This window comes from Sinocyclocheilus anshuiensis, unplaced genomic scaffold (assembly GCF_001515605.1).
Source record: "Sinocyclocheilus anshuiensis isolate Anshui unplaced genomic scaffold, SAMN03320099.WGS_v1.1 scaffold238, whole genome shotgun sequence".
Lineage (NCBI taxonomy): Eukaryota > Metazoa > Chordata > Actinopteri > Cypriniformes > Cyprinidae > Sinocyclocheilus > Sinocyclocheilus anshuiensis.
Window position 1 is genome coordinate 2310146 of NW_015547674.1, and position 8367 is coordinate 2318512.

The window sequence follows — 8367 nt, forward strand, 5'->3', positions numbered from 1 at the left end:
TCAGATAGTTAATGGGCAAGAAACGTGTTAATAGGAACCTACGTACGTCGTGGAACTTGGACAGGCGCTTGTCAAGCGAATCATTCGGCCAAAACATGGATGAATCCGAATGTGTAGATGCCTCACTTGTCACACATGATTATGAAAGGGATTTTAACGATCCTTTACTCCCAGCAAAAGTCCCCCTGGGAAAAAGAAAAAAGACAGTAATGATGTATCACTAGCTGAGATTTTCAATGCCATCCAGTACCTGAATTCCAAGCAAGATTCGGTTATTCAAAAGATTACTCACATTGAGAGCTCCATTGAGGTCACAACGGCTGCGGTGAACTCTTTGTCTGACACTATTAATCGACTCCTGTCAGATGTTGCCTCTCACGGTGAAAAGATCGGTAAGGCCGAATTGTCGATACAACGCATTCAACAGAAAAATGCTTCTCTTAAGCTCAGAGTGGAAGATCTAGAAAGGTTTAGCCGCAGATGGTGTTTGAAACTACTCGGGGTGAAAGAACGTGACGACGAAAACATTCGAATGACAGCTATCAGTCATCTTGCCAGGGTGGTCCCTCGGATCAAGGATAAACTGGAGGAAGCTGTGGATGTGGTTCACCGTGTAGGCAAACAACGACCGGATGGTTCGTGGCGTCACATCATCATTCGCTTCGTGACAAGGAAACACCGCAACATCATATGAATGGAAGCCAAGGGTTCTACCTCAGAGAGAATGGTCTCCACATCAAAGAATTTCTCTCCAAAGCGGACATTGAAAGTCGGAATAAACTCTGGCCACTTGTCCAGGCGGCTCGAAAAGAAGGGAAGAAGGCTGGTTTCAGCGGTCCCTTTGCTGTTATTAACAATAAGAGAATCGCTGCCAATTCAGCACAGTATCCTTGAAATGACTTCACTCCAGGTTGGACTTTTTCTGCACGTCTGCCTAGTTTGAAATGTTGCCGTTATTTTAAGGGCTTTTGACCACATTCCAATGATTATTCAAATTTTCTTTTACAAAACAGCGTTACAGCAGTTCCAAGTTAAGTGTTTAGTGTACTTTGGGATCACAGTTTTCCTTTTCCTTCCTTTTTTCCTGTAATTTTTTTGTTAATTTTTAATTTACATATACTTTATGGACAAATTTGAGTTTAATCATCTGAAAATTATTTCTTTAAATGTGCGGGGCTTAAGAGACAACACTAAAAGAGAAGCTATTTTCCTGTTTTGTAGACGTTATAATGCAGAGACGCATTTATTTTTTACAAGAGACGCATTCTTCTGATGCTGACACAAAATTCTGGAAAGCTCAATGGGCGATAGGATTTATTTTAGTCATGGGTCAAATAATTCAGCTGGTGTTCTTGTTCTGATTCATAAGTTTAAAAGAGATATTATTCATTCCAAGTCTTCCCCTGATGGTAGATAGGTTATACTAACTGTTAAATCAGAAAATGCTATATTTATTTCCTTTTTTGCTAATATTTCTGTCATACTATGTAACATGCTGAAAACAACCCCGAATGCCAAGTTAATCATTGCTGGTTACTTTAACAAAGTTCCTGATGTTTTTATGGAAAGATTTCCACAGAAAATGCATCCCTACTCTCAAAGTTGTAATATCATTGAAGTCATGGCGTTACAATGGCAATGCATACGAATATACATGGAGTAATGTATCAAAGTCTTTAAAATCAAGAACTGATTTATTCCTCATTTCATCCAATCTATTACAAGATGTTCAAAACATTTCCCATCATTATGCTCCTTTTACGGATCATCTCTTAATTGATATGTCTTTGCTGACTGTTCAGACTTCTAACAGCCTGGAAATGTAATAACTCTCTTTTAGAAGACAGAATTTTCATAAAAAATATTGAAGCTTTAGCCACCGATATATTTAATTCAGAGATGACAGATTTTGTCTCTAAATGGGAGATATTTAAATTTAAATCCAGACATTTGGTTATTAAACAAAGTAAGGAAATAAAAAAGGATAGAGACCACATGGAAACAGAATTGTTGGATAAAACTGATAATCTTTGGAAAGTTCAGATTCTCTCCCCAATACAGGATAGTGAGCTCCATTCTTTACAAGCAAAACCTAATGACTTCTATACTAACAAGGTTAATGGAGCTTTCGTGCGCTCTAGAGCTAAGTGGATAGAAAAGGGCGAGAGAAACAGCATATTTTTTTGCGCTTGAAAAAAGGAATTTTAAGAGAAAATCATTGTCAGCATCGTGTATTAATAACTCCTTATGTGAGGACCCTAAATTAATTTCAGAATTTGTTAGCTCTTTTTATGAAAAATTATATCAATCTGACTTTAATTATGATATCTGCAAAGCGTTTACTGATAATATTCAACATTTCATTCCATTGATAAATAATGACTTTAAAAATCTTTGTGATTCTGATCTTAAAAGAGAAGAATTGCAGTTAGCTCTTCGACATATGAAAAAAAATAAGAGTCCAGGACCTGATGGACTTTCGATTGAATTTTACCAACATTTCTGGTATATTTTAGAAGAGCCACTTGTCTTAATGTTCAATGATTGTATTAAAAAGAAAGCATTGGCGACAACTATGAAACAAGGCTTAATCTCCCTGATCCCTAAGCCAGATAAGGATCCCTTGGATATTGATAACTGGAGACCTATCACTCTCTTGAATACAGATTACAAATTGATTGCATTAGTATATGCTAGAAGATTAAAATCAGGACTAGATCAAATTATTGATGAATCTCAAACAGGCTTTATGAAAAATAGACATATTAGTAATAATATTCGTCTTATTTTTGACCTTTTAGTCTATTCTGACCTGATAGAGTCAGGGGCTCTTATTTTGTTTTTAGATTTTTGTAAAGCCTTCGATACAATTGAACATGGCTTCTCATGCTGCGTTCAAGTCCTCCTGGGACGTTCGTACTTACGAGTTGACAAGTCGTAATTACGACGTCAGGTGCGTTCAAGTCAGTTTAGTCGGCACAAGATGGTGGTGTACCTTCTTTTAATAAATTACAAGAAAATACAACAGGGTCTGTTAACTCTGCTTATAGAAAATGAAGAGCAAGGTGTGTTTTGCGTTTTGAATATTTTTTTTTAGACCAGGATTCCAGTATAACTGATTTTCAGCATCAACAAATGCTAAAATACAGAGATTAAAAAAAGCTGTTAGCTAAATGCAACATGCAACATAGCAAATCAAAAGATTTTTCATCTATAGGTGCAAAAATTATAGCATTTTTTAAACTTGGATTTCATTAACTAGCTGCGTAAACAAGAAACTAAACTATCAATTTAAACAAAAATTTACCGTCAACTACAGACGTTGCATCCATCGATTCCGCCATGTTTCTCATTGACACGCCCCCAACTCGGAAACTCAGGGCTTAAAGAAAATTTTGAGTTTGTGGTGGCGTTCATATGCGTTCAACTCGTAAATACGATCTATCTGACATGACTTGAACGCACCATTACTTCACTCTCTGAAAGTTTTTGGGTTTGGGAATAATTTCATTGATATTATAGAAATGTTTTACAAGGATATTAATAGTTCTATTATTCTGAATACGGGAACCTCTAAAAGATTTGGAATCCATCGTGGTGTACGCCAAGGTTGTCCGATGTCCCCCTTTCTGTTTTTATTAGTTGCTGAACTTCTCTCTATTAAAATTAAAATGAACAATCAAAGCATTTTGGGATTAAACATACACTCTTAAAAATTAAGGTGCTTCATGATGCCATAGAAGAACCTTTTTGTCTAAATGGTTCCATAAAGAACCTTTAACATCTGAAGAACCTTTCTGTTTCACAAAAGCTTCTTTGTGGCGAAAGAAGGTTCTTCAGATTACAAAAAGGTAAGAAAGAGATGGTTCTCTAAAGAACCTTTGACTGAATGGTTCTTTGTGGACCCAAAAATGGTTCTTCTATGGCATCGCTTGAAGAACCTTTTGAAGCACCTTTATTTTTAAGAGCGTATTTGATAGAGAAGTCAAAATTTCTCAATTGGCAGATGACACTGCATTATTTTTGAAAGATAAAAATCAAGTCAAAACAGCCCTGGATTGTATTACCAAATTCACTAAATATTCTGGTCTAAAGCTTAATCTTCATAAATGTGAAATTTTATACATACACGATTCTATAGACATATGTATTGAAAATATACCAGTAAAAGACTCTGGGAATCTATATTTCTAAAAATAAAATTACATGTGAACAATTGAATTTTAGGTAAAAAATCAAGAAAACTAAACATATCTTGAATAATTGGCTACAAAGGGATTTTACCATTTTTGGGAGAGTATTACTGTCCAAAGCTGAAAGTCTTTCTAGATTTGTTTACCCTGAATTTTCCAAAGATATCAATAAATCCTTCTTAGATTTTATATGGAAAAATAAACCTTACCAGTTAAAAAAGGACATTATATCAGACAAACGAGTAGAAGGTGGCTTAGAGATGATAGATTTTTTGACATTAACAATACTTTTAAAATTAATTGGTTAAGACATTTTCTGAAAAATGATAATGTGGTTCTTTATCCCACAACGTATCTTTCAAAAACTTGGAGAGTTATATTTTCTTCTGAAATGTAACTTTCTTCCAGGAAAGTCACCTATTAAATTATCTAAATTTCACCAGCAGGTATTACTGGCTTGGAAAATTTGTTTCCATCACAACTTTTCTCCACATAAAATGCTTTTATGGAACAATATTACTACTAGGAATAAATCGTTATTTTTGCATATAGGTGGTTTGAAAGGAATACATATTTTGTTATAGATATGTTCTATGAGAGAGGAAACATTCTGTCTTATGAAGACTTTATGCATGTTTACAACTTTCCCATCCCCTTTAAAGAATTTCAACAAGTGGTTAAAGCTATTCCAAATGGGTTGACACAACTAATAAATAATCACCTCTCTTTTGGTAGCAATGAAAGGATATTTCCAGAATTAAAAATGAATGGTATTGAAATATTTTCTTCCTCTTGTAATAATAAAAATATTAGACACATTTTGCAATCAAATCATAAAATCTCCCCTAGAGGAAAGTTCTTTTGGAATGCAAAAATTTCTGATATTAATTGGAAAACGACCTGGTCAAATCCTTACAAATTTTTTATTTTGAATTTTGCATTTCAAAATACGTCACAAAATGTACCCATGTAAAGTAGCTCTTTCTAAATTCATGGACATTGACAATACTTGCAGTTTTTGTAACACACATGAGGAAGACTTGTGTCATTTGTTTTATAATTGTGATTTGTCTCTTAGATTTTGGTCTGATGTTAGTGCCTTTCTATTTCTGCGAAGAAATGTTAATTATGTGTTATCTTTAAAAGATGTTATTTGTACTTATTCACACAAATGTAAAATGATTGAGTATGTCATTAACTTTTACATTTTGCAAGGTAAATATTATACTCATAAACAAAAATGTGCGAAATGCATACCAAAGTGTAATCTATTTTGTTTAGAAATGGAAGCTTTGAAAAAGTCTCTAATGCAAATTAGGAAAAAGGAAGAAAATTTGAACTATTGTTTAGTTGTTTATATATGTTTTTTTTTAATTTTGTTTTTACGATGTGTTAGGGTTAGGGTTAGGTTATTTGTTTATTTTTCTTCTCTTAAACACTGTTGTACAGTGTTGCTCTTATATTTTGTGTATCTGGATTTACTTGTTAATATTTTTGTTTGTTCAATCATTCTTCTTTAATAATACATTTTTTTTCACATATAAACATACAGTTCATCTTCATTATGATGCCATATACAGTTTTGGGTGTTTCATTTTTAATTTACTGAAAGCTTCAAGTGCAGTTAATTATTTGTCATGCTATAGACCAATTTAGAGTAGACGTGGTTGCAGAAAAACACTGGGAACAAGTGGAGATAAATGGGTAAAATCCATGGAATAAAAGAAAAAATATATTTTTGTGCCTTTTGATGTCAAGATCGGAATGCAAATAATTTTTATAGAATACTGTCGTCAAAGACGCAATTTGAAAGTCGCCATAGCTAAACCAGACGTTTAAATGGACATACTATGGATGAAAACTGTTATGATTAAGTTACTCTACTTTTAAAGCATAAATTCGATTTAAACAATAGGTCTACATAATATTCACATATGCTGTTCATAGGGGACGTATTGTATTAGCCCTACAGTTACAGCATGAAATATTATTTAACGCACTTCAATAATACGACTAAAATAGGAATACTCCACATGTCTTAATCAGATTAGTGTTTACTTCGCTTATGACTTTAGCCGGATTAAGGTAATCAAAAATCTCTGTTTACATGGTAGATTCTTAATCAGAGTATTGTCTTAATCGTATTAAAATCGGAGTATTGTTGTCCATGTAAACGTACTGACAGACAGTCGCACACTTAACACTTTAACTCAGACATTAGAGGAAAAAGTCTCAGGAAAACCTGTCAAGTGTGTAGAATTGCATTGTTGCTGAGAAAAAACATTTATGTGTTCGGTACATTCAGATATGAAATTAATATTTAATTAACTAGCTCTAGTTTAGGACATTACATAAAAAGTTGGCAGTGACTATGAGATAACTATGTGCTATTATAGGCAGGAACAGTTTAATGCTCAACAAATGAACCAACCTTTGGACTTGGCTGGGAAACCCGGGGAATACCTTTGTTTTGTTTTATTTTCTAGATTAAATATGCTCTTTACTTTAGTTGCAGCCATAAAATGACTGGTTTCTTGAAATATTGTAATTCTTCATTGTTATCTAGGGCTGCCCCCTAATAGTCGACTCTTCTCATCGCTGCCAGCTCCATATTCCTCCTCTTCCAGCTCTTCAACTACAGACAGTATTCATCAAATGTGACAAGACAAAACCACTAGAAAACCTGACACATTGTGCTATGCTGCCCTAAACAACACTGATCATTTCCATCAAAGAATATACAGTTAGGTCCATATATGTTTGGACACTGACGCAATTTTCATAATCTTGGCTCTGTATGCCACCAGAATAGAATTATGAAACTGATGTTCGAACTTTAAGCTTTAATTCAAGAAGTTGAACAAAAATACAACATGAAATGCTTAGGAATCACAACCATTTTTATACACAGTCCCCCCATTTTCAGGGTCTCAAATGTAATTGGACAAATACAATAAACCAATGTACCAAACTGTTGATTTGGCCACTCCTAATGTTCCTGCTATCTCTCTGATGGATTTGTTTTGTTTTTGAAGCCGAACAATCGTTTCACTTGCATGGAGTGCTCCTTTGACCGCATGATGTGGGTTCACAGCAACAGCTTCCAAATGCAAATGGCACATGTCTGTTCAGTAGTCCCTATAACAGAGGACACAATTTAATTATATGTAATATCTAATTATTATTAATATTTAACATGCATTGTAAAGGTTTCCGTGACCTCTCGTGAGATCTCGGCATAAGTCTCACGATTTATTTCCAGAACATGATGCATGATGGGATACACTAAGCCTTGAATACCGCTCTGGAGCGGTGTTTGAGATAGTGTGCATTAAAGGCACTACGCTTTGGCGTTTTAATGACCTGGGACAGTCTTGTGCACTTACTTCCTGTTGCGTGCACACGCTCTCAAGTGGCCAAGACCGCACGTGTGGGTATTTGGACAAGGCATAAGTCACCAACAGTGTCACCAGCGAAGCACTCCCACACCATCACACCTCCTCCTCCATGCTTCACAGTGGGAACCACACATTCAAGAACCATCCGTTCACCCTCTCTACGTCTGCCACTTGAACCCCGAGAAGCATTTATGTGGGCTGTAATCTGAGATGAAGTCAGCGGTTTCTGAGGCTGATAATTCTAATAAGGGATCAGCCCAGAACTACACGGGAGGAGCTTGTTAATGATCTCAAGTCAATTGGGACCACAGTCACCAAGCAAACCATTGGTAACACACTATGCCTCAATGGATTGAAATCCTGCAGCCGCCGCCACAGAAAGTGCTGTGGTGGGATGAGACCAAAATTGAGCTATTTGGCTCTTTCGCCGTGTTTGGAGGGAGAGAGATGTTGACTATGACCCAAGTACACCATCCCTACAGTCAAGCATGGAGGTGGAAACAATATGATTTGGGGCTGTTTCTTTGCTAAGGGTACAGGAAGACTTCACCGCATTGAGGGGCAAATGGACGGGGCCATGTACCGTAAAACATTGGACGAGAACCTCCTTCCCTCAGCCAGAACACTGAAGATGGGTATAAGACAGTATTTATATCATTTTTTGACATCTAATACACCACTATGTCCAACTTCTTTGAGCGCGTGCACGGCATCCGGTGCGTGAGGTGTGTACGCGCTCTGGCGTAGTTTACGTTAATGGGTGTGTTGATATCCAG

General features: G+C 35.7%; 1 pseudogene; it reads left to right on the forward strand.

Moving 5' to 3' along the window:
• The first annotated feature begins 11 nt into the window (after window positions 1–11).
• The window catches only part of LOC107702899 (fukutin-like), a 15763-nt pseudogene continuing 7407 nt past the window's right edge, over window positions 12–8367 (forward strand).